Below are 25,099 nucleotides of genomic sequence, written 5' to 3'. Positions count from 1 at the left end.
TAAAAAACGGATTAACGTTAGTTCACTTCCGAATTAAAATTTCCTTATTTTTGAGGAAAACAGTTCCTGGAATGTTTTCCTCAAGCCTTAATTTATTTTTAAATAATTAAAGGGAGTAAATTATGAGTAAATTAATTTAGAATTAAGCTAATACTTTAAGACTGCTAGCATTTATTTGATCAAATATAAAGTTAAAAGTAATGTTGTGAAATATTACAATGTTAAATAATTATTTTATGTTTGAATGTATTTTAGGATGTAGTTCATACCTGTAAATTTTCAGCATCATTACTGCAGTCTCAGAGCATGATCCTTCATAAATTATTCCAAAATGCAGGTTGAGTGCTGGATTTATTTTGATAATGTTACTCAGTTATCAATATGGTTCTTATTAAAATAAATAAATAAATAAATAAATAAATAAATAAATAAATAAATAAAGTATTTGCTGCTTAAAATTTCCTGGCATTTTTATGATTCTTTGGTGAACAGAAAGTTCAAAAGAACATAATTTATTTATTTTTTAATATATTTTTTGCAACATTATAAATGTTTTACTTCTGTAATTGAATGCCTATATGCTGAATAACAGTCATTTCTATTTAATAACACACATATCAAACATTTGAATGGTTGTATATCATTATTTTTGAATATATTAAAGAGTATAACTGTTTTAAATATTGATAATTATAATCAGAAATGTTTTTTGAGCAGCGAATCATCATATAAGAATGATTTCTGAAGACCATGTGACACTGAAGACTGGAGTAATGATGCTGAAAATACAGATTTGATCACAGAAATAAATAACATTTCACAATTTAATCACAGAGAAAATATTATTTATTTATGTGATGGCAAAGCTGAATAAATAACTTCTTATTGATCAATAAATCCTAAAAAAAAAAAAAAGAATCACATGCCCCCCCAATTTAATTGAATTTTTTTTTTATAAAAAAATAAGCAGCACAACTGTTTCCAACACCAAACTCTGATAAAGTCAATAAATCATATTTTGAAGTATGTTAAGATAGAAAACCATTATTTTAACTATTAAAGTTGATCAGATAAATGCTGGCTTGATAAGCAAGAGACATATTTAAAAAATATAAAAAATAGTGATGTGTCCAAACTTTTGACAGTATCCTTATTAAGCAGACAGAACGTTCTCAGGGGCATCATGAATGATAAATACAGAGAGGGACATGTATTACATTATATTGTTTGGTATGTTTTCATTTTTATATTTATAAAATCTTTGCCAAAAGATGCTTTTATTTCTGCTAACAGTATACTCCATTTTTGAGTAAATGTATTGAGAAATTGTCCAGCAACACTATATAACAATCTGTTTCAATTTCAGGTTCCAGAGCAGGGACTGTCAAATAGTAGTACACTTTTTTCTATTTCAGTGGAGGTTGAGTTATTAAAGCTATTTGAATGCTACAATGTATAATTGAGTATTGATAATATTGAGTGCCTGATAAATTACAACTAGTGCTGTTCAAAGCATAATGTCTGTTAGGACCGATTGTGGTTTGCAGCTTTCTGAAGAAATGCTCCTTTAAATAACTTCACACTCAGAATCCTGAACTATATACAGGTGAATCTCAATAAATTAGAATGTCATGGAAAATTTCATTTATTTCAGTAATTCAACTCAAATTGTGAAACTTGTGTATTATATAAATTCAGTGCACACAGACTTTGGTCTTTGGTTCTATTAATTGTGATGATTTTGGCTCACATTTAACAAAAACCCACCAATTCACAATCTCAACAAATTAGAATACTTCATTAAACAAACAAAAATATCCAAAAGATTTTAGTGAATCGTTGGCCCTCTGGAAAGTATGTTCATTTACTGTACATGTACTCAATACTTGGTAGGGTCTCCTTTTGCTTTAATCACTGCCTCAATTCGGCGTGGCCTGGAGGTGATCAGTTTGTGACACTGCTGAGGTGGTATGGAAGCCCAGGTTTCTTTGACAGTGGCCTTCAGCTCAGCTGCATTGTTTTGTTTCTTGTTTCTCATCTTCCTCTTGACAATAGCCCATAGATTCTCTATGGGGTTCAGGTCTGGTGAGTTTGCTGGTCAGTCAAGCACACCAACACCATGGCATTTAACCAATTTTTGGTGCTTTTGGCAGTGTGGGCAGGTGACAAATCCTGCTGGAACATGATATCAGCGTCTTCAAAAAGCTGGTCAGCAGAGGGAAGCATGAAGTGCTCCAAAATTTATTGGTAAACGGTTGCAGTGACTTTGGTTTCCATAAAACACAATGGACCAACACCAGCAGATGACGTTTCACCCTAAATCATCACAGACTGTGGAATCTTAACACTGGACTTCAAGCGACTTGGGCTTTGAGTTTCTCCACCCTTCATTCAGACTCTAGGACCTTGGTTTCCAAATTAAAAAAAAAATAAAAATAGCTCTCATCTGACAAGAGGACCTTGGACCAATGAGCAACAGTCCCGTTCTTCTTCACCGTAGCCCAGGTGAGACGCCTCTGACATTGTCTGTGCCTCAGGAGTGTCTCAATAAGAGGAATATGAAAACTGTAGCCAAATTCCTTGGCATGTCTGTGTGTGGTGGCTCTTGATGCCTTGACCCCAGTCTCAGTCCATTCCTTGTGAAGTTCACTCAAATTCTTGAATTGATTTTGCTTGACAATCCTCATTTGGCTGTGGTTCTCTCGGTTGGTTGTGCATCTTTTTCTTCCACACTTTTTTCTGTCCACTCAACTTTCTGTTAACATGCTTGGATACAGCACTCTGTGAACAGCCAGCTTCATTGGCAATGAATGTTTGTGTCTTACCCTCCTTGTGAAGGGTGTCAATGATCGTCTTCTGGACAACTGTCAGATCAGCAGTCTTCCCCATGATTGTGTAGCCTAGTGAACCAAACTGAGAGACCATTTTGAAGGCTCAGTAAACCTTTGCAGGTGTTTTGAGCTGATTAGCATGTCACCATATCCTAATTTGTTGAGATTGTGAATTGGTGTGTTTTTGTTAAATGTGAACCAAAATCATCACAATTAAAAGAACCAAAGTCTTAAACTACAGTTTGTGTGCACTGAATTTATTTAATACACAAGGTTCAATTTTGAGTTGAATTACTGAAATAAATTAACTTTTCCATGACATTCTAATTTATTGAGATGCACCTGTACCTGTTATGACAGTCATAGTCCTATATCAATACTATAAGTCTGTGTGTCATTTTGTCACAATCTATTTTTCATCTCAAGTCGGTGGATAAAGGAAGTGTATGTGTGACACTGTCACGTGCACTAATTTCCACAATGGAGCTTGTTAATAAACTGAGACTCTTATACATAAGTCTTAAACCTTGCCTTCCTTGCTTTCTTATACTAAATTAAACTAATACATTCATAAATCATGTATAATATGCAATTAGTGAATCACCTCCAGCTGAAGTTCAATTTACACTAAACTTCAAATTCAAAAAGTTTTCACCCCCTTAATGCATTGTGTTTCCTTCTGGAGCATCAGTGAATGTTTCCACCTTCTGTAATAGTAGTGTTTGAGTCCCTCAGTTGTCCTCAGTGTGAAAAGATGGATCTCAATATCATTGAACTCTTGGAAAGAGTTAAAATTAAGATAGTTCTTGAAGAATTCCGACACCTCTCTGACCCTTCAGTTGACACATAATAGCATGTGCTGCTCACGTTCAGTGCATGGATCCTCTCCAAATTAGCACCATGGTGAAATCAAGGAGACAATTTGTTTAATAAAGTCTAAAGTCAGAATTCATCAAAAATATCTTAATTTGTGTTCCAAAGACGAACAAGTTGTCTTACAAGTTTGGAACAACATGAGGGTGAGTAATTAATGACAGAAGTTTTATTTTTGGGTGAACTTACCCTTTAAGATTAGTGAATATTATGTACAGGAAGCACTAGAAGTAGAGACTTGTACTGCTTGGGGTAGTGTACCAAATAAACCTTTAATTTTGCTTTTTTGTGCATAAATTATCAAAAGGAAAGAAAGATGCACAATTGCACATCTTTTTCATTGTTTTTTGTAGTAATTAAATTGTTTTAATATGAATATTGTTTTAATAGTGTTCATTACAGTAATTGTCTGTACATCTAAATCAGTATGTTAAACATTTTGTTGTCTTAAGAGCTTCGTATAACAACTTAACAAAAAATAAATAAAATAAAAATCAGTGCCCTAAGACAGTAAATTATTTAATTATCTATCATTTAAGATGCTTGTAATGATTGCTTTAATGGTATTAATTATGTATTCTTAAATACAGTCATAATCTTACTGTATTATCAGGTACCTGTACAAATACTGTGGTATATGGACATGACTTTTTTATTTGTAACAAAGAAACATGCATTTTATGTAAAGGTGTTCTGAAATATGTATTGTGAAAAGTACTATCCAAATAAACTAACTGTATTTGAATTCTAGATATGTATACAAATTATTTGTGTGTGTGTATGTGTTAGCATATATATATATATATATATATATATATATATATATATATATATATATATATATATATATATATATATATATATATATATATAAATATATGTGTGTGTGTGTATGTGAGCTGGCCCAGATCCAGCACGGTTCCAAAATGGTACTGGACCAGATCCGGCCCACAATTAGACCAAATCATCATAAAGGAATCCAGAGCTGGATCCGGTAAAAACGGACTTGTCAGATTTGGCCCAGATGAGTTTTGCTGTCTGGGAATCTATACATTCAATTAAAATAATGTGATTATTGTTATCTGTTATCAAATAAAATAATTTACACTGACATTGAAGAAATTGAGTTGCATACATTTTTTTTTTTTTTAAATATACAATCAAGAAATGATGGGGGAAATTATACTTTTAAACTGCATTGAAATGCCTGTAGGTGCCAGTGGTCAGCGTTTAATGAGTGAATCACTGAGTTGTTGATTCAAGCGATTCGTTAAAAAGACTGATTCATCAGTTTATAAAACTCTCCGTAGATTTCATCCTAGAGTTTGCATACGGGCAAAAGTTTTATAAAACCATGCGCACGCCAGAACCTGCGCAAAACGCTCTTTATAAATCCCAGTCAGGGGAAAATTGTGCATATGTTCATTTCCACCTCATCTCATTCCCGTAATCACCATATATGGTTCTTACAACGCCTTGTTTTACTGTGAATAACCTCATCTGCATATCATTTACATGCGAATTCCCATGCACGTGACACCATGTTTAACACAGAGACAGTATAGGGAAACAGTATCCCTGCTATGTTTTAGAATAAATGCATGAAAATATCCATTAAAACTAAATGGTTTCAAATAGTTATCGGATATTTTAGATGATCTCATTCTTTTACACTTGGCCAAATAGAATTTTGATTGTTTAAAATTAAATGTATGCAGTTTTGCTGATAAGATTAACATATTTTATTTTAGTGGAAACAGATAAACGCATATTTATTGCAGTGTATTGTCTGATTCAGCGTGTCACTGACAAGGTGTTGTAAAAAGGAAACATGCAAATCTTACCGTTTTCTCCTAGCTATGTCCTTCAAATATTGAGAGTGAGGAGTTGTCATCATGGTACAGAGCCCCTCCCCTCGATATTACCCTCTCCGCCATGTTGGTAGGATCCCGGCGGCAAAACATGATTGTTTACATGGGTTGTTAACTCCGTGGTAGAGGAGGTTCTCACAATTTTGCGCTGTTTTACCATGCCTGGAAGTCACTGCTGCGTTAAAAACTGCTCCAGTACCTCACACGATACATATGGAAAACATAGGATCAATGGAATAGTTTTCTAGGTTACCGAAATGGACACAGCATCAGTCTGCAGCCTCGTCTGAATCTCATACACGTTGCATTCACACTGTTAATGCCTTTAATGTAACCAGGACATTTACCTCTTGCAATCACACATTTAACTACCCTAGCCAACCCAGAACTGGTTTGTCCACTTTGCAGCCCCCAACACAAAAACCTGGTACAGTATGTGTCATTGGGCTAAAATCTAATTACAACTAAAAACCTAAACATACACCGGTTTAGCACACATCAAAACATTTGTATACATTGAACATCTAGTGTTTACGAAACATTCACAGTTAATTAATTTGTCATTTTGGTCAAGAAGTGTCTGCTAAATGCAATGTAATTACAATACACTAAAATGCATGTGAAGAAACTGATCTTGGCCAGTACAGTGCTGTTTGTTTTGTAGATTCCCAAGTTCTGCACTCAGCCACAGCAGAAAGCTTCGTAACTTACCAAAGACTTGTGGCTTTTAAACTCCTGCATTGTGTAGTAACTTACACCAAAAACAAGATAATTCACAATGTCCATATATGTGCATGGAGGTAAATGGTCCAGGTCTCTGTGCCATTCTGGTGCAGGGAGCTCGTATGGGTCGATATTTTGGATGCCAAATACCACTGTTTAGCGCTTGTTCCTGTAAGGTCCCTTTTCTTTCACCTTATCTTTTTGCATTGCTTTACTTTCTTCCTTTTCTTTCTCGTATTCGTAGATCTGTTCCGCCAAAATAATAAAAGCACAAAAATGAAAGCGCTCTGGAATGTTAAATCGTGTGCCTCGCGCCTCTGTGTAGTTCTGAAGGCGTTGCCCCTGGCAACCGATAGCATATCCTACCATCATGGCTGACCGGCTCATGACCCAAATCCCAAAGTGACTCCTCACTCTCAATAGTGGAATTTTTCATAATGTTGTAGAGATGACTTTACACAACATTAACACCTCCGTGCAGCTGTGGTTATACAGTAATCCAGCAGTGTCCACCATAATATTGCTCTCTATTCCAGTTGGTCTCTGGAACTGCCAGTCTGCTGTTAACAAAGTAGACAAAGTAGATTTCTTCTATTGCTACTCATTCCGGTCTTAACCTCATGGCACTGACTGAGACTTGGATCAAACCTGAAGACACTGCCACTCCCACAGCCCTCCCCACTAATTTCACTTGTTCCCACACTTCTCGTACCACTGGGAGGGGTGGAGGTACTGGTCTCCTTATATCAAAAGAATGGAAATTTGATCTTCCAGGTCAATTGGGAAACTTCTTGGAGGAGTTAGATGTGCTGCTATCAAACTTTCCTGAAGATGGTACTACTCTGGTACTGCTTGGTGACTTCAACATCCACCTAGGCTGCTGACTTCAAAACTCTGCTCACCTCATTTGATCTCAAGCCAGTGTCTACTACAGCGACTCACAAATCAGGCAACAACTGGTAAGTCCTGAAGTGACACACACTCCAACGCAGGTCACATTTCGACAGAACTTACGCTCACTCTCTCCATTTTCTGTGGTTTCATTCTCGCTTTCTGCACTCTCTCAGTTTTCAGCTCTGGACACGAACAGTGCCATGGACACTCTTTGCTCCACTTTAACATCTTGCTTGGACAACTTTTGCCCACTGATGTCTAGACCAGCATGCACTGCCCCCTGGCTGTCTGCGGTTCTCCGTGAACATCGCACTAAACTCAGGACTGCAGAGAGAAAATGGCCTAAACCAAGAAACTCTACGGACCTCTGTGGGTATCAGTCTCTCCTCTCTTCCTTCTCTGCAAATGTCTTCAAAGCTAAAAACATCCTACTACCACAACAAAATTAACAGCTGTTGTGATGTTCGGAACTCTTCAAAACTTTTTCTTCTCTTCTTAATCTGCCTCCACCACCTCCTCCATCAACTCTTACAGCGGACGACTTTGCAGTTTTCTTCACAAATATAACAAGAACCATCAGTGACCAATTCTTCACATCGCAGACTGAGGATAACTTCACAATGACCAACGCACACTCTTTCTCCTCCTTCTCTTTTCTCCTCCTTCTCTCCACTCTCAGAAATGGATGTTTCCAAACTTCTCCTGTCCAATCATCCTACTACTTGTCCACTTGACCCGATCCCCACTCACCTCCTTCAAGCGATCTCTTCTTCAGTCATACCTTCACTTACTCACATTATCAACTCCTCTCTTCACTCTGGAACATTTCCCTCAGCATTTAAGCAAGCTTGGGTAAGCCCACTACTTAAGAAACCATCTCTAAATCCAGCGCTTCTTGAAAACTACAGACCGGTATCCATTCTTCCATTCATTGCAAAGACACTGGAGCGGGCTGTGTTCAATCAGCTTTATATGTTCTTTGTACAGAACAACCTCCTGGACAGCAACCAATCTGGCTTCAAAAGTGGCCTCTCAACTGAGACTGAGACCACTTCTTTTCTCCATCTAAATGACGTCATAAGGATCTGTCATTCAGAAACATGGCTTTTCTTATCACTGCTACACTGATGACACCCAACTCTATGTGAGGAACATGTGAGAGACGCACTGAATCAAAGCACATTCACTCTCTGACAGTAGATGGTGCTATACTGCAGAGAATGCAGTCCTTACCCTGGAAACGCCATATATAAACCCGCTGCACTACTTTCTGAAACATATTTAAATAATTTTAAATAGCCATTCAGATTTGTGTATTTGCTATGATGTTCATCTTACCTATTGTTCTTTATAGTTCTTTTGCACTTTAATCTGTGCAAAACTTTTAACTTTATATATAATTCTTAATTGCTTTATTTTATTTAAATGTTCAGTTATACTATATATGATACTATATTTTGAGCACTTTTTAAAACTAAATTTCAATACCGTGATAATACTGTTTACCGTGATGAAAGCATGAGCAATTAATCACAACAGGAAAATTTGATACCGGCATATGCCTATTGTGCACCTATAGCACTCCTCCAAGTGGAATATTCTAAGTGGAATATTTATTGTAAATGTGTATATCGACATGAAAACAGAGTTTAAAGTCATTGATAACTTCATTCATTTTCTCACTCCATGAAAAAGAGTTTGTATGCATGGTTTATAATGTCCGTACGGTGCGTACATATTAACACCAAGTTTATTTTGTATAAATCCTGACTTATGTCTAAAAAAATGTGTATGCAATTTCTATGCCTATTTTATGCGTACGCAACGTTTATAAATGAGACCCCAGATGATTATGATTCAACCAATTTGTTAAGATCACAGAATCATTCAGCAGGGTCAGTGACGTTTTAGAATTTCAAAACAGTAAACAAATTTAAATGAAAAGACAAACTAAATCTAAATTTTTTTTGTGTAAATCTATGTGTATATATTTTTTTAATAAGTGCCCTTTATAAAAAAATAACAATATACGATATTTTAATGTATTTCTTTGTATACAGTCCTTGAAAATGTCATACGGTAAAACGAAGTGATTTTTAGAAATAAATTAATATTGATATTCATGACACGGTTAAATACAACCAAGAATGTAATAGTTGATCTGTAAGTATTCTATAACAAGTTGCAAAATATAAACATCTACACCACAAATATTACATATTTTGTTTTTTAAAGACTACAGCATGTCATCTATGGACATTTGTTCTATTTTTTTTTTTGCTAGAAATTAGTCAAAAATGCCTTGAAGTTATGTATATATATATATATATATATATATATATATATATATATATATATATATATATATATATATATATATATATATATATATATATATATATATATATATCATACTAGCTCTCCTCCATTATTTTCATGAACCATGTAAACAAACAAAGTATTTATTTTTATTTCTTTTAAAATTCAATGTTTTACCATATGACATATTTTGTTTTACTGTATGACATAGTACAATTTCAATGTTTCTTTTCATTTTTAATGAAATAAATTGATTTAGGCCAATTCAGAATGATTTCAAAGAAACACAAGGCATCTCAAGTGAACCTTTTATTAACAGTAGAATATATATTCCCAACACTTCGAACATTTATTTTCTCAACTCTCTTTCAGTACAAGGAACACATAGGACGTGCTACAGGTCCTTTTAAAAAAATTTGCATATTTTGATAAAAGTTCATTATTTTCCATAATGTAATGATAAAAATTAAACTTTCATATATTTTAGATTCATTGCACACCAACTGAAATATTTCAGTTCTTTTATTGTTTTAATACTGATGATTTTGGCATACAGCTCATGAAAACCCAAAATTCCAAAAAGTGCACAAAGTTTTGTTGTTATTATGTCTGTATCCAAGAAAAGGAAACCCTTTACAGGGTTACAGTCCGCTTGCTGACTGAGCTGGGTTGTTTGCAAGTAGGTCAGGCAGCAGTGTTGCACACAAACTGAGCAGAAGATGGTGTATTCTTGTAGTCGTGGTCGAGAGGTTAAGGCGATGGACTTGAAATCCATTGGGGTCTCCCCGCGCAGGTTTGAACCCTGTCGACTACGGGAGAGGCTTTGCAGTATTGCTTTAGCTTTCTGTGATGGTAATTTTGCCTTCTATGGTCCTTTGTCCTAACTGCTACTAGCTTTCATCCCGTGACACCTGCGTCTCTTCTGGGCAGCTTGTTGTAAACTGCTGTTATATAAAAGGTGAGATGCCAGTGCCCCCCAAATAGCTCAGTCGGTAGAGCGTCAGGCTTTTAATCTGAGGGTCCAGGGTTCAAGTCCCTGTTGGGGTGAAGGTCTTTCTTTGGCCTCACCTTGCTATCACTGCGGTCCATCACTTCTGCTGACTCTGTACTGGAACGGTGTTCCTTCCTGCTCCCGGGGATCAGGGGATCTCCCTTGTGGTTAGTGAAAAACGAACAATGTTAAAACACTTGAACAAGGCAAAAAAAAAAACACATAAAGAACAATGGTGCCTGGGATTTTTGAGAACTGGAGCTTGTAGCCTAGAATTTTTCTTTTGTAAATTATGTGAAAATCATCTTGTTTACTCACTTTAATTACTCACTTAAATTTTCTAAGACACTTTTTGTTGGTAAAGGTCATATGAGAGTAGGCGTCAACTATCATGAATGTCATTGTGATTTACACCTGAGAAGACAAAGCCCTGCATAATGAGCTGCATAAAGAGCCGCTCAGTCAGCTGTTGTCACTGAGAGGGAGGTGTTACAAGAAAGAACGTGAGAACAAAATAAATGAATATAATTTAAAGTTTGTAGTTTATTTAGAATATATTTAATTATCCCACAACATAATTTAATATGGGGGAGCAAGCAGTTAAACAGTTTATTAGGAACAATCAAAGCTGACTTTCAAACTAATTTTATTTTTGCATTATTACTCCAGTCACACAATCCTTAAGAAATCCTTTTTAACAATCTGAATTTCTAAAAAAAAAAAAAAAAAACATTTATTGTTATCATTATTATCATTATTATTAATGTTGAAAATAGCTGAGAATATTTTTCAGGTTTTTTAGGGGGGTAAATTAAAAGAACACCATTTTTTGTTACATTTGTTACAGTTACATGTATTTGTTACATTTATATTATTTACATCAAGCTTTTGAATGGTATAGTTTTGTATATTGTTATTGAAACTTCATAATATTTAACTTAATTATACATTTAGTCAAGAGTTATATTTTGGAAAAAGTCTAACTAGTAAAATGTTTAGACGTTATGTGAAAACTAGTACAAGTATATAAATAAATATAAAGAGACCTACTCATGTTTATGATCTCTGCTGAATAAAGTGCTTCATTCTTTTTTTTCTGAGTAAATCCATCTCTCAAATCCTCAACCACATTACATCTTTTTGGGGTGAATTATGTGTTATTCCTCTCACCGCGAAGCAAACAGTAAAATAAAAGCACTTGAACAACAGTCTGGCTGCTTTTTCTTCTGTGTGGGCGTATTCAAGCCGCGCTTCAGTTTGAATCTGAATAGAGCGTTCAGCGCGGGGGCGTGGTCACATTAGATATAATGAAGGGAGACGTGAAAAAAGGACATCGCCTTGTTTTCATATGGATTACATTATCACAGAATATTTGTTTTCGGCAGCACTCGTTTAGTTTAAAAGTAGACATGTCAAGCTTTCTATAGATATCTCTCTCATGGCTCTTCGTTGAGTATTCACGGAGTTACAGTTAATTTTAATGACGTGTTTGTAAATGAAGATCAGCGCAGACAAAGGCTGCAGACAGCACATCTTGTTTGTTATCTTTATTTTAGAAGTGCACAAAGTGTTGTTGTTATTATGTCTGTATCCAAAAAAAGGAAACCCTTTACTGGGTTACAGTCCGCTTGCTGACTGAGCTGGGTTGTTTGCAAGTAGGTCAGGCAGCAATGTTGCACACAAACTGAGCAGAAGTTGGTCTATTCCTGTAGTCGTGGCCGAGTGGTTAAGGCGGTGGACTAGAAACTCACAAAAAAGTAACACACACACACACACACACACACACACATATATATATATATATGCACTAAAGTCTTGAAAATGACATAACATTCAAAACAGTTGCTATAATTAATCTCATAAATTTGATTATATGATAATATAAGTAATTAATTGTATGTTTTTTTGAGTTTAGTTTTTTAAAAAGAAACACAGAATTCACTTTACCTGCTTGTTGGGAGTTTGGCAGGGTATGTTGTTCAAACAAAACAATTTCGTGAAGAAATCTCCGATCATAAAATGCGTCTCCTCTCCTTCAGAGCGAATGGTTGACAGATGATCATCTGCTGTTTGAATTCCGCGCCACGGAAGAGGCGAAACAGCGCCGGGAAATCTACGTGTGGCCACAAATATATCGCATCCGTAGTGTTAAGCACTACCATAGAGAATGAATGGGAAAAGTTAAGAGAAGTTAAGCTTAACTATTTTCGGCTCCCGCGCGAAAGGTCCCCAGTTTGAAACTGGGCGGGAACACTGGATCTCTTTTTCAAAATTGTTCAGGTGGGTTTCTGTTCAGGAGGAACTCAACGCTTCCAAGGCTTTGCGGCCAATAGGCATTAATACAGTCACTAAAGGTAAAGTTGATGCAGAAATGAAAGAGCAGTCATTGTTTGACCTAAACCTAACCCACAACTGTGACATTCCAAGCCTGTGTGGCTTTCTTCTGAGAAACACCAAAGACGAGATTTTAGGAAACTGCCACGCCGAATGAACTCTGTCCTCTTGTGTAAGGGTCTTATTCCACCTAGGCCATCACGTAAGGCAGGGTCTCAAGGGGTGTCTAAAAGGGGGTACGTGGCAAGCCCTCCTTAGACCCCTGCGCGCCGGCCCTGTCTGTCCCAATGATCACCTGTGTCACCACAAACAGCCCATCAGTCCCTCTCACCGCCTATGTGACCACTAATTGCGCTTCTGTCCACTGGTAATACAAAAACTGTGAGCGCAAGCTGTCTATGTGTCCCCCTGATCCCCTACGTGCCCACAAGTAGCCTTTTTATCCCCTTGACGAACTTTAAAACACATCCATCTGGAGTGTTATTTTCTGATAAAATTATGCAAGCCGTAGCAGTTTCTAACACATGGCTAACCTTCTTGAAATTCAACACAATGGTCAACGAATCTGCCAATAAACCTGTTCAGGTGGCTCCTCGCTTACTCCCGAAGCACCCAGAGGTGTTAAACCCTCAGAATTCCACTGACCACAAACAGTCTGTATTTTTTACAATGGGATAGATTGTACGTGGCAAGTCCATGTCTGAGCTTTCTGAAGGGATATCAAGCTAAAACCTGATTTCCCATGCTAGTCTGGACACGTGCTACCCCTGTGGTGAGTTTCAATAAGATTGGAGAAACTTGAAATCTCGGCTTTAAAAAACTAAAAGTTTCAAGAAGATTGGAGAAACTCGAAAATTTGACCAACAAAAATCACCAAGAGAAATTTTCGAGTTTCTCCTGAGTTCTTGGAACTTTTGGTTTGTTAGTTTGAGACTAGCACAGGAAGGCAGGTTTCGGCTTGATATCAAGCTGCAAGTGTTTAATTCCGAGGTAAGTTAAGGGTAGCGTTTCAGGAAACTCTGCATAGACTGCCAGGCCGAATGAACTCTGTCCTCTTGTGCGTGGGAATTACGCCGATTGTCTATTTGCTTTCGGGCACATCACACTATAAATATTCGCCCAAAAAGCACTCTAGCGTTAGATTGTGGAGTTTCCGTAGTGTAGAGGTTATCACGTTTGCCTTACATGCGAAAGGTCCCCAGTTCGAAACTGGGCGGGAACACTGAATCTATTTTCACAATCATTTAGGTGGGTTTCTGTTGAGGAGGAACTCAATTCTACCAAGGCTTTGCGGCCAAGAGGCATGAACACAGTCACTAAAGGTATAGTTGATGCAGAAATGAAAGAGCAGTCATTGTTTGACCTAAACCTATCCCACAACTGTGACATTCCAAGCCTGTCTGGCTTTCTTCTGAGGAACACGAAAAAAGAGATTTGCCTGAGTGGCCCTCTGTTGAGCAGCAGCTCTGCATCACGAAGGCCCGTCTTTACACATGTGTAGAGATAATTATTAAGCCACACTAGGCAGCGGTAATACCCACGCAGACAGTAATCTGTACTTTTGACCTGGTAGTTTAGATGAACAGATGGCCGGTGCACTCAAAGACCCAATATTTCGTACAACATATAAATATACATATATTAAATGAAAGTGGGGAAAAAGCAAAGAAGAAATGGCCACAGAGGATTCCCGCAAACAACTGGAGAATTTCCCGGTTTGCTGCTAAAAATAGTATTTGCGAACTGAAGAGCGCAACGCAATTTGTAATTTGATTCGCGCTCCAAGATGCATGAGATGAAAAGATCTGACACCTTCGCCACAGGTTTCCGTAGTGTAGAGGTTATCACGTTCGCCTTACACGCGAAAGGTCCCCAGTTCGAAACTGGGTGGGAACACTGGAACTCTTTTTCAAAATTGTTCAGGTGGGTTTCTGTTCAGGAGGAACTCAACGCTTCCAAGGCTTTGCGGCCAATAGGCATTAATACAGTCACTAAAGGTAAAGTTGATGCAGAAATGAAAGAGCAGTCATTGTTTGACCTAAACCTAACCCACAACTGTGACATTCCAAGCCTGTGTGGCTTTCTTCTGAGAAACACCAAAGACGAGATTTTAGGAAACTCTGCGTAGACTGCCACGCCGAATGAACTCTGTCCTCTTGTGTAAGGGTCTTATTCCACCTAGGCCATCACGTAAGGCAGGGTCTCAAGGGGTGTCTAAAAAGGGGTACGTGGCAGGCCCTCCTTAGACCCCTGCGCGCCGGCCCTGTCTGTCCCAATGATCACCTGTGTCACCACAAACAGCCCATCAGTCCCTCTCACCGCCTATGTGACCACTACTTGCGTTTCTGTCCACTGGTAATACAAAAACTGTGACCGCAAGCTGTCTATGTGTCCCCCTGATCCCCTACTTGCCCACAAGTAGCCTTTTTATCCCCTTGACGAACTTTAAAACACATCCATCTGGAGTGTTATTTTCTGATAAAATGATGCAAGCCGTAGCAGTTTCTAACACATGGCTAACCTTCTTGAAATTCAACACAATGGTCAACGAATCTGCCAATAAACCTGTTCAGGTGGCTCCTCGCTTACTCCCGAAGCACCCAGAGGTGTTAAACCCTCGGAATTCCACTGACCACAAACAGTCTGTATTTTTTACAATGGGATAGATTGTACGGTTGCAAGTCCATGTCTCAGCTTTCTGAAGAGATATCAAGTTAAAACCTGATTTCCCATGCTAGTCTGGACACGTGCTACCCCTGTGGTGAGTTTCAGTAAGATTGGAGAAACTTGAAATCTCGGCTCAAAAAAACTAAAAGTTTCAAGAAGATTGGAGAAACTCGAAAATTTGACCAACAAAAATCACAAGTAAAATACACAGAATTAGAGGTTCGAATCCCGTCTCGGCCACAAATACTATAAAATGAGTTCATATTCGTTTTTTCATCTTGATACGCTTTAATTATGATTAACATATAATAAATAAACTTTGTGAACAGATAAAATAAATCTTGTAATAACTGTTTTTTGCACGATGTACAAAATGTGCAACAATCTTAATAAACGTACATTATAATAGGGAATAGTTATTTTTAATATAGAAAATTTTGAATAATTAAAAATAACATTTTGATAATGGTTCAGGCCTTTATTTTTAAAGAGACATCTATTTCTATTTGTATAACTGTGCACAGAAAACCCATATATATATAATAAAACAAAAACTCACAAAAAAGTAAGTTTTTCATTTTATTTATAATAGAGTAATATACTTAAAAATGAAAATAAAAATTAACCAAAATATATAATAATAAATATACATAAAATAATCATAGATTATTAAACAACACCTACAAATATAATACAAATAAAGATGTGGAGAACAGAAAAACAATAAAAATATGTTTTACATTAAATAATTATTTATGTTTAATAGTAACAGTTATAACATTCAGTGTTTACATATCTGAGCAAGTCAATAAAATGTAATATCAATAAAAAAAAGAAAATCAACAACATGTATACATGTTTTAATCAATAAATAAAAAAAAAAACTTAACATGCAGTTCAATACAGTTCAAACAAGGCCAAATGCTTACGGTATTTTAATTAACAAATTGAAATACATGAAACTATTTAAATGTATAGATTCAACAACAACAACAATAATAAAATCCAAAGTTGTGGAGAACACAGAAAAAAAATATAACACTACCAGTTAAATGTTTTTGAACAGTAAGATTTTTAATTCTCACCAAGCCTGCCTTTATTTGATCCAAAATACAGTAAAAGCAATTATATTGTTGAAATATTTTTACTAGTTAAAATAACTGCTTTCTATTTTATTTCTGTGATGTGCAGCTGTATTTTCAACATCATTACTCCAGTCTTCAGTGTCACATAATCTTCAGAAATCAGAATATGATTTACTGCTCAAGAAAAACAATCCCCCAGGGATTCTTTAAATAGAAAGATCTGCATTTATTTGAAATAAAAAGCTTTCTTAACAATATAGATTATACCATTCTTTTGGGTGGAAAGAAATGACAGAAATTAATGTCTTTTTTTTTTTTTAGCAAGGATGATTTAAATTGATTAAAAGTGATGATAAAGATGAAAAATGTTGATGATGAAAATTAAAAAAAAATACATATATACACATATATATATAGTAAGATTTGAGTAGATTTGAGCAGTAAACCATCATATTATTCTGATTTCTGAAGATCATGTGACACTGAAGACTGGAGGAATGATGCTGACCATTCAGCTGCACATCAGAGATATAAAATACAGTATATATTCAAATATATAGACTTCCTGATAATGTTCGGGGTTCAGACACACTGTCTCTGTTTAAATCTAGATTAAAAACACATCTCTTTCGCCAAGCTTTCAAATAATATATCTCTTAAATTGTGAGTGCATTATTATTCTTTATCTTTGGTTAAACTAATTTATTTTACTTTGATGGATCAGCAGCTATGCTAATGATGTCTCTATTTGTTTCTATGTTTTGCCACGGGATTTACACAAGCTCCAGTCTGGATCCAGAACACCTGAGAAGAGATGATGCTGACCCTCAGAGGACCTCAGATGATGCTAACCCTGAATCAACAAACAGACTAACAAATATTGCTACACATGTGACTGCATCATATAATAATTATTAATTATTCATAATATTAATAATGTTCATAGTCTGGCTGACTACGTGCGACTACTTGTATTCATTTTTCTAAAAATCCTGTCAAACGTGCACAAACTGACAGTCACCACTTATAAGCTACTACTAAATATTGTAGAAACATAATTTTCTGTAAAGTTGCTTTGTAACGATTTGTATTGTAAAAATAGCTATACAAATAAACTTGAATTGAATTGAATTGAAATAGAAAGCAGCTGATTTAAAATAGTAAGAATATTTAAAATGCTACTGTTTTTGCTGTACTTTGGATAAAATAAAGGCAGGCTTGGTGAGCAGAAGAGACTCCTCAAAAAACATTACAAATCTTACTGCTTAAAGGGACACTAAGTAGGAATTACTCCCATCTAGTGGTGAAATTGTATTTTGCATTCAAACTAATTTTGCTCTCCAGCGCCTCGCTTTTTCAAATGCGCGTTGCATCTACGGTAGGCGATATGTACCAAAAAGCTTTGACGGGATGTCTTCTAATAGCACTTCGTCGAGTTTTCCTTCAGGTGAACAGGTGTGTTATTTCAAACAAACTGCAACATGACCATAAACAAACGAATGTTACAGTATGAATTACTGACTGTGGAAAACATGAAATATTGTAATTAGTAGTTATGTCTTCTTTATTCGTTATATTTTCTGAATAATGTGCATTGTAAGATATAAAAAAAAATATTGTAATATAGATTGTAACACTGACTTACCTGTCGAGAAGAAAACTGGCCACTTCAGCGTTTCTTTTGAAATCTTTATCCAGCATTAGCTCTTTCCACCTAGAAAAAGCTTCACAGACATTAACTCTTGTTTTCTGTAATCTACAGTCACGTTTCGTTTTACGTTCTATTTTTGACTGTTTTGGCGACGATGTTTTCTTCTCCTGTGGCGCGGCATATGTATGGTCCATAATAAGAATGCAATCCAGACTTTTAAACTTGCCGGTGCAGTTTCAAGCGCCTCTCACTGCTCTGCACCTGCGTTTCTGGCTCTGACCGAAAACGCGTTGTGGAAACGCTTTGGCTTAGTACTTTTTGTCCCTCTCTGCCATTATAGTTTTGCAAGATGGCGGAACTACATGGAAGCCTCCGTCGACCTACCCGTCCCATGTATATAAAGATAATAAATTCTTCATTTACGAGGATTAGTTTAAACATTGGCATAGGTATTTGTACACCATTGAGGGCATATTTATGAATAAAAATATTGATTTTAGATAATAAAATACCTAAAAAGTTACTTATTGTCCCTTTAAAAACATTTGACTGGTATAGTATTTTAAATAAAATATTTATTTACAGAGTTTAATAATAGCCGTAACTAACATTGTAAACTAACATGTTTACAAAACTGAGCAAGATAAAATAACAATACAGAGTCAATACAATTAATTAACACACTAAAGTACAGTGTAAACAAGGCCAATACTTCTGATGTTTTATTTAACAAATGGAAATCAATTAAATAATTTAAAATTGTAGATTAAACAACAACAGCTACAATAATATTAATAAATATAGCTGCAAGCAGCAATAACGGGGCCAAGCACTACAGAAGCAAGCTTCAGACGAACGGCAGGAATGAGTAATTAAGACAGTTTTAAGATTATTTTAGGCAAAATGGCTTGAAAACAATCAACACAACAACTAGTAATAGGATTTATTGGCTTATCACGTGTAACCAATAGGTGGTGCTGTTACCAAATTAGTTTGGAACGGTCAGTGTGAGGTGTCGATGACACATACAAAGTTTGGTGCAAATATGTCAAAGCTTTGCAGAGATACAGCCTCAAATGCATTTTGGCACCCTTCAAGCAGATTTGTTGATGCGCTAAATGAGAACCGTTTCGTATGTCGAAACGAAATCCATAACTTTTTGCCAGCATGTTCTGAAGATGAGCCACGTCAAATTTGGTGAAAATCTGACAAACGGTCTAGGAGGAGTTCGAAAAAGTAGGTTTTCAACATTAATCAAAATGGCGGACAGGAAGTTCAGCCAAATAAGGAAAACTTTGTATCTATGTTCTCGACTTGACCCAAGGAATCTACAAAGACCAGCGTCATGTCAATAGCCAGATTTATTCAAAAGTTATTAGCCTTTACATAAATTGAGTTATAACTTTTGACCACTAGGTGGCGCTGTTTCAAAATATTTTGAATACCTTCAGGGGATGGTGTTGTTGGCACATTCTGAGTTTCGTAATATTACACCAATGCATTTGTTTAGTATAGCATTTTATTTCACAAAACTGTATTGAAGTCAATGAGAATTTCATGTTTTGTTCTATTATAGCGCCACCAAGAGGCTCAGTCCCACCATTTTTTTTATGTGTGCTCAGAGTGAGCCCATACATATGTGTGTCAATTTTGGTGAAAATATCTCAATTCACTTCAGAGTTATAGACATTTATATGAAAAAGCACGTAAAAAATGACTGACTCTTGACTTTGATTGAATATTACTACCCCTTACTATCAATATTTTGGTATTTGGGCATTGGCATATAGCTATCGACCTATGTTTCCGAACTTCTGACGGTGGTTTCGTCTCGATCAGACAAGCGGTTTCGAAGATATAGCCAAATGTTTTTTAAGCGCTAAATCACAACGCTACACAAACCGAAAGGCAAAACCTAGCATGTTTGGTATCATAGGACTCGGTAAGGTTTCAGGAGTCCAATTTGATGAGTCTCGTGAAAATAAGTCAACCACACCCAAAGTTATAAGCATTTAAAAAAAGAAGATCACCACTAGGTGGCGCTGTTTTGAAACTTCTCACGCTCCTTCAGGACATTGTGCTGATGAACCATACCAAGTTTCGTAACAATCTGCTGATGCGTTCTTAAAATACAGCATTTTAGCACAAAATTCAAAATGGCCGACAGTCAAAATGGCCGAAATGGTCAAATTGGATATCAGTCGACTCGGCATGTTGCCCTGAATCTAACAAGACCAATGTTATGATTTTTGGACAAACTGTTCAGAAGTTATAAGCAAAAATAGCAGTTTTTCATATCTCCGGATCAGTAGGTGGCGCTGCGCCCAATCACAGCATGTTGCCTCAGGTCATGCTTGTTATGACATGTACCAAGTTTGGTCTGAATAGGATAAGTCGTTGCCGAGATACAGCCTTACGACTGTTTTTGTAAGCACTACATAAAATTTGTTAGAGCGTTTATCGAAAACGGTTTGACGAATCAATTTGATTTGCATAACTTTTGGTCAGCACTGCCTGAGGATGATATGGTTCAATTTTCGTGTGAATCGGACAAACCGTCTAGGACGAGTTCGAAAAAGTAGGTTTTTAAAGAAATTCAAAATGGCGGTCATATTTCTATGACGGAAATGACTTCGTAGGGTGCAATCGAATCGGCACGAGCTCAGAAATTAGAGGAAAAAAGAATTTCGTTGATTGGCCTTAGGGTTAAAAAGTTATTAACAAAATTAAAGTGAAATTTTGGACAGTTGGTGGCGCTAGAGGGATTGACTTAGACACACCAAAATTGGTGTACTTAATGTTGGCACTGTCCTCTATCAGAATGTCAAACCATTACAACTTTCCCGCATTCGGTTCTATGGGCTGCCATAGACGCCCAGTCGGAAGAATAATAATAATAATAATAAGAACGCCAACAAAAACAAGAGGGTCCTACGCACCTTCGGTGCTTGGCCTCTAATAATACAATTTAAAGTTGTGGAAAACACAGAAGAAGAAAAAAAAAGCCTTCGACCTGTTTAAGAAGATCCTTGCTCCTATGGTGCGTTGCCAAGAGATGTTCAAGGGCAATTCTCAACAGATCTGTCCATCTATGGTCCAACACGAAGACCAGCTGTTCTGAGGAGGTCCAGTGTGAGCTGAACGAGGGACGCTTTTATGGCCAATGTATGGTCCATAATAAGAATGCAATCCAGACTTTTAAACTTGCCGGTGCAGTTTCAAGCGCCTCTCACTGCTCTGCACCTGCGTTTCTGGCTCTGACCGAAAACGCGTTGTGGAAACGCGTTGGCTTAGTACTTTTTGTCCCTCTCTGCCATTATAGTTTTGCAAGATGGCGGAACTACATGGAAGCCTCCGTCGACCTACCCGTTCCATGTATATAAAGATAATAAATTCTTCATTTACGAGGATTAGTTTAAACATTGGCATAGGTATTTGTACACCATTGAGGGCATATTTATGAATAAAAATATTGATTTTAGATAATAAAATACCTAAAAAGTTACTTATTGTCCCTTTAAAAACATTTGACTGGTAGAGTATTTTAAATAAAATATTTATTTACAGAGTTTAATAATAGCCGTAACTAACATTGTAAACTAACATGTTTACAAAACTGAGCAAGGTAAAATAACAATACAGAGTCAATACAATTAATTAACACACTAAAGTACAGTGTAAACAAGGCCAATACTTCTGATGTTTTATTTAACAAATGGAAATCAATTAAATAATTTAAAATTGTCGATTAAACAACAACAGCTACAATAATATTAATAATAATACAATTTAAAGTTGTGGAAAACACAGAAGAAGAAAAAACAAGCCTTTGACCTGTTTAAGAAGATCCTTGCTCCTATGGTGCGTTGCCAAGAGATGTTCAAGGGCAATTCTCAACAGATCTGTCCATCTATATGGTCCAACACGAAGACCAGCTGTTCTGAGGGGTCCAGTGTGAGCTGAACGAGGGACGCTTTTATGGCCAGTGGTGTGGTGTTCTACAGAAGATTAACAGGATTACTTTATTAAAATATAATGTCTTGGTGTTGTGTGCACATTGAGAGAGACAGTTTACACACATAAGTGCCTGTATGAATTATTTATTTACCTGCATCTGGAAGAAACCCTTCTGACCTTTGATCCTCCACTGTGATGTTTTGGTGTGATGTTTTGGTGGACTGAGAGTGAGAGCGTCTTTAGGGTGACCTACTCTGTGGAGGAGGGTGTCTTGACAGAGCACGCATCATCTAAACATTCCTGAAATATAGATTCCAATTAAATATATCAAATGTATTTTATAATTCATAATATATATATCAGGGTTTCCGTTGTCCGGTAATTACCGGACATTGGCCGGGAAAAAAATCAAATGTCCGGCAAAATTAAATCTCTCCGGTCCTCATATGTGATTTCAACGAAATGTATCCAGAGTGGACCAAGCTCGCCAAGATAGCCTGTGTAATCCCTGTCTCAAGTGTTCCTGCAGAGAGGGGGTTCTCGCTGCAAAATCGGATCAAGACGAAGCAGCGAAGTCGCCTTGCGGAGAACAAGGTTACGCGGCTTATGCGAATTGCAAGTTGTGGAGAGACACTGGGAAGTTTTGATTTTAAGTCGGCAGCTGCACAATTCAGCACTGCAAAAAAGCATAAAAAGTAGCCAAAAATGACGCGAGACAATGTTATAGGCCTAGTCATTTGTTTGTTCAAGTTCATTTGACAAGGAGTCATTTCACACGGTGGCCATTTAAATGTTACCAGCTAAATGAGACATACTGAGTTTATAATTAAGTTTGCTTGAATAAAAACAATGTTATATTCGGATATTTTATGTGGGGAAGGGGGGTTGGTTTGTTAAACTATGAAATGTGAAACCATAGTAAAAATCAATTGGTTGTTTGATGCCAATCGGACGTTCATGTTTTTTTCCGTCTGTTTGAAAGTTGGGCTAATAAACATGTTGCATATACGGCCTGATTATGTCATTTTTTAAGTTACATAAACTGCTTTCAGTTTTCCTCAAATAAGAGGCGATATTTGACCGGCATATCATCAAAATGTCCGGAAAACGAAACCTCTGCCGGTATATATATATATACCATTGTAATATTATATTTATATGGATATATATGCAACAGTGGAATTGCATTTTTATTTGTACAATTTTAAATGTTTTTTTTTTTTACATTTGAATATATTTTCTAATCATTGTAATTTATTCCTGTTATGAAAAGCTGAATTTTCAGAATTATTACTCCAGTCTCTGAAAATAATGTGCTTTTATCATTGTAGAGACAATGATAATATCAACATTGATTACAATAAGAAATGTTTTGTGAGCAAATAATCAATGATTTCTGGATCATATGACACACTGAAGAGTATAAATGATGCATCACAGAAATAAAGTTAATTTAACATAGGAAATAGTTATTTTAAGTTGTACCACACAGTAAATGTTGACATATATACATATACATATACATATACACATACATATATATATACATATACACACACACACATACACACACATATATATATATATATATATATATATATATATATATATATATATATATATATATTTATTTATTTTTTTGCACTAAAGTCTTGAAAATCACATAACATTCAAAACAGTTGCTATAATTAATCACATAAATATGATTATATGATAATATAATAAGTAATTAATTATACGTTTTTTTTTTAGTTTAGTTTTTTAAAAAGAAACACAGAATTCACTTTACCTGCTTGTTGGGAGTTTGGCAGCGTATGTTGTTCAAACAAAACAATTTCGTGAAGAAATCTCCGATCGTAAAACGCGTCTCCTCTCCTTCAGAGCGAATGATTGACAGATGAGTATCCGCTGTTTGAATTCCGCGCCACGGAAGAGGCGAAACAGCGCCGGGAAATCTACGTGTGGCCACAAATATATCGCATCCGTAGTGTTAAGCACTACCATAGAGAATGAATGTTAAGAGAAGTTAAGCTTAACTATTTTCGGCTCCTGTTCGCGTGTTAGGCGAACGTGATAACCTCTACACTACGGAAACCTGTGGCGAAGGTGTCAGATCTTTTCATCTCATGCATCTTGGAGCGCGGATCAAATTACAAATTGCGTTGCGCTCTTCAGTTCGCAAATACCTTCTATTTTTAGCAGCAAACCGGGAATTTCTCCAGTTGTTTGCGGGAATCCTCTGTGGCCATTTCTTCTTTGCTTTTTTCCCCACTTTCATTTAATATATGCATATTTATATGTTGTACGAAATATTGGGTCTTTGAGTGCACCGGCTATCTGTTCATCTAAACTACCAGGTCAAAAGTAAAGAGTACTGTCTGCGTGGGTATTACCGCTGCCTAGTGTGGCTTAACAATTATCTCTACACCTGTGTAAAGACGGGCCTTCGTGATGCAGAGCTGCTGCTCAACAGAGGGCCACTCAGGCAAATCTCTTTTTTCGTGTTCCTCAGAAGAAAGCCAGACAGGCTTGGAATGTCACAGTTGTGGGATAGGTTTAGGTCAAACAATGACTGCTCTTTCATTTCTGCATCAACTATACCTTTAGTGACTGTGTTCATGCCTCTTGGCCGCAAAGCCTTGCTAGAATTGAGTTCCTCCTCAACAGAAACCCACCTAAACGATTGTGAAAAGAGATTCAGTGTTCCCGCCCAGTTTCGAACTGGGGACCTTTCGCGTGTGAGGCGCATAAAGGCTAAACCTTCTGAAGCCAACTGCCGGCTCAAAGGGGTTCATACATTTCTTCAAAAGGGGACAGCTGTTTCTGCTCAGTTTCGAACCGAGGACCTTTCGCGTGTTAGGCGAACGTGATGACCACTACACTACAGAAACTCCACAGTCTAG

General features: G+C 36.4%; 5 non-coding genes across 5 annotated transcripts; 4 read left to right on the top strand and 1 right to left on the bottom strand.

Annotated features, from left to right (window-relative positions):
• The first annotated feature begins 10,243 nt into the window (after window positions 1–10,243).
• Window positions 10,244–10,325, top strand: trnas-uga (transfer RNA serine (anticodon UGA)). The gene has a single exon. It is a non-coding gene; the product is annotated as a tRNA-Ser (tRNA).
• A 160-nt stretch (window positions 10,326–10,485) lies between these two features.
• trnak-uuu (transfer RNA lysine (anticodon UUU)) lies at window positions 10,486–10,558 on the top strand. The gene has a single exon. It is a non-coding gene; the product is annotated as a tRNA-Lys (tRNA).
• Window positions 10,559–13,985: 3,427 nt separating this feature from the next.
• Window positions 13,986–14,058, top strand: trnav-uac (transfer RNA valine (anticodon UAC)). The gene has a single exon. It is a non-coding gene; the product is annotated as a tRNA-Val (tRNA).
• Window positions 14,059–14,659: 601 nt separating this feature from the next.
• On the top strand, window positions 14,660–14,732 carry trnav-uac (transfer RNA valine (anticodon UAC)). The gene has a single exon. It is a non-coding gene; the product is annotated as a tRNA-Val (tRNA).
• Window positions 14,733–25,014: 10,282 nt separating this feature from the next.
• trnav-aac (transfer RNA valine (anticodon AAC)) lies at window positions 25,015–25,087 on the bottom strand. The gene has a single exon. It is a non-coding gene; the product is annotated as a tRNA-Val (tRNA).
• Between the last annotated feature and the right edge of the window lie 12 nt (window positions 25,088–25,099).

Source organism: Carassius auratus, unplaced genomic scaffold (assembly GCF_003368295.1).
Source record: "Carassius auratus strain Wakin unplaced genomic scaffold, ASM336829v1 scaf_tig00011381, whole genome shotgun sequence".
Lineage (NCBI taxonomy): Eukaryota > Metazoa > Chordata > Actinopteri > Cypriniformes > Cyprinidae > Carassius > Carassius auratus.
This window is presented reverse-complemented; position numbering and strand designations above follow the sequence as displayed.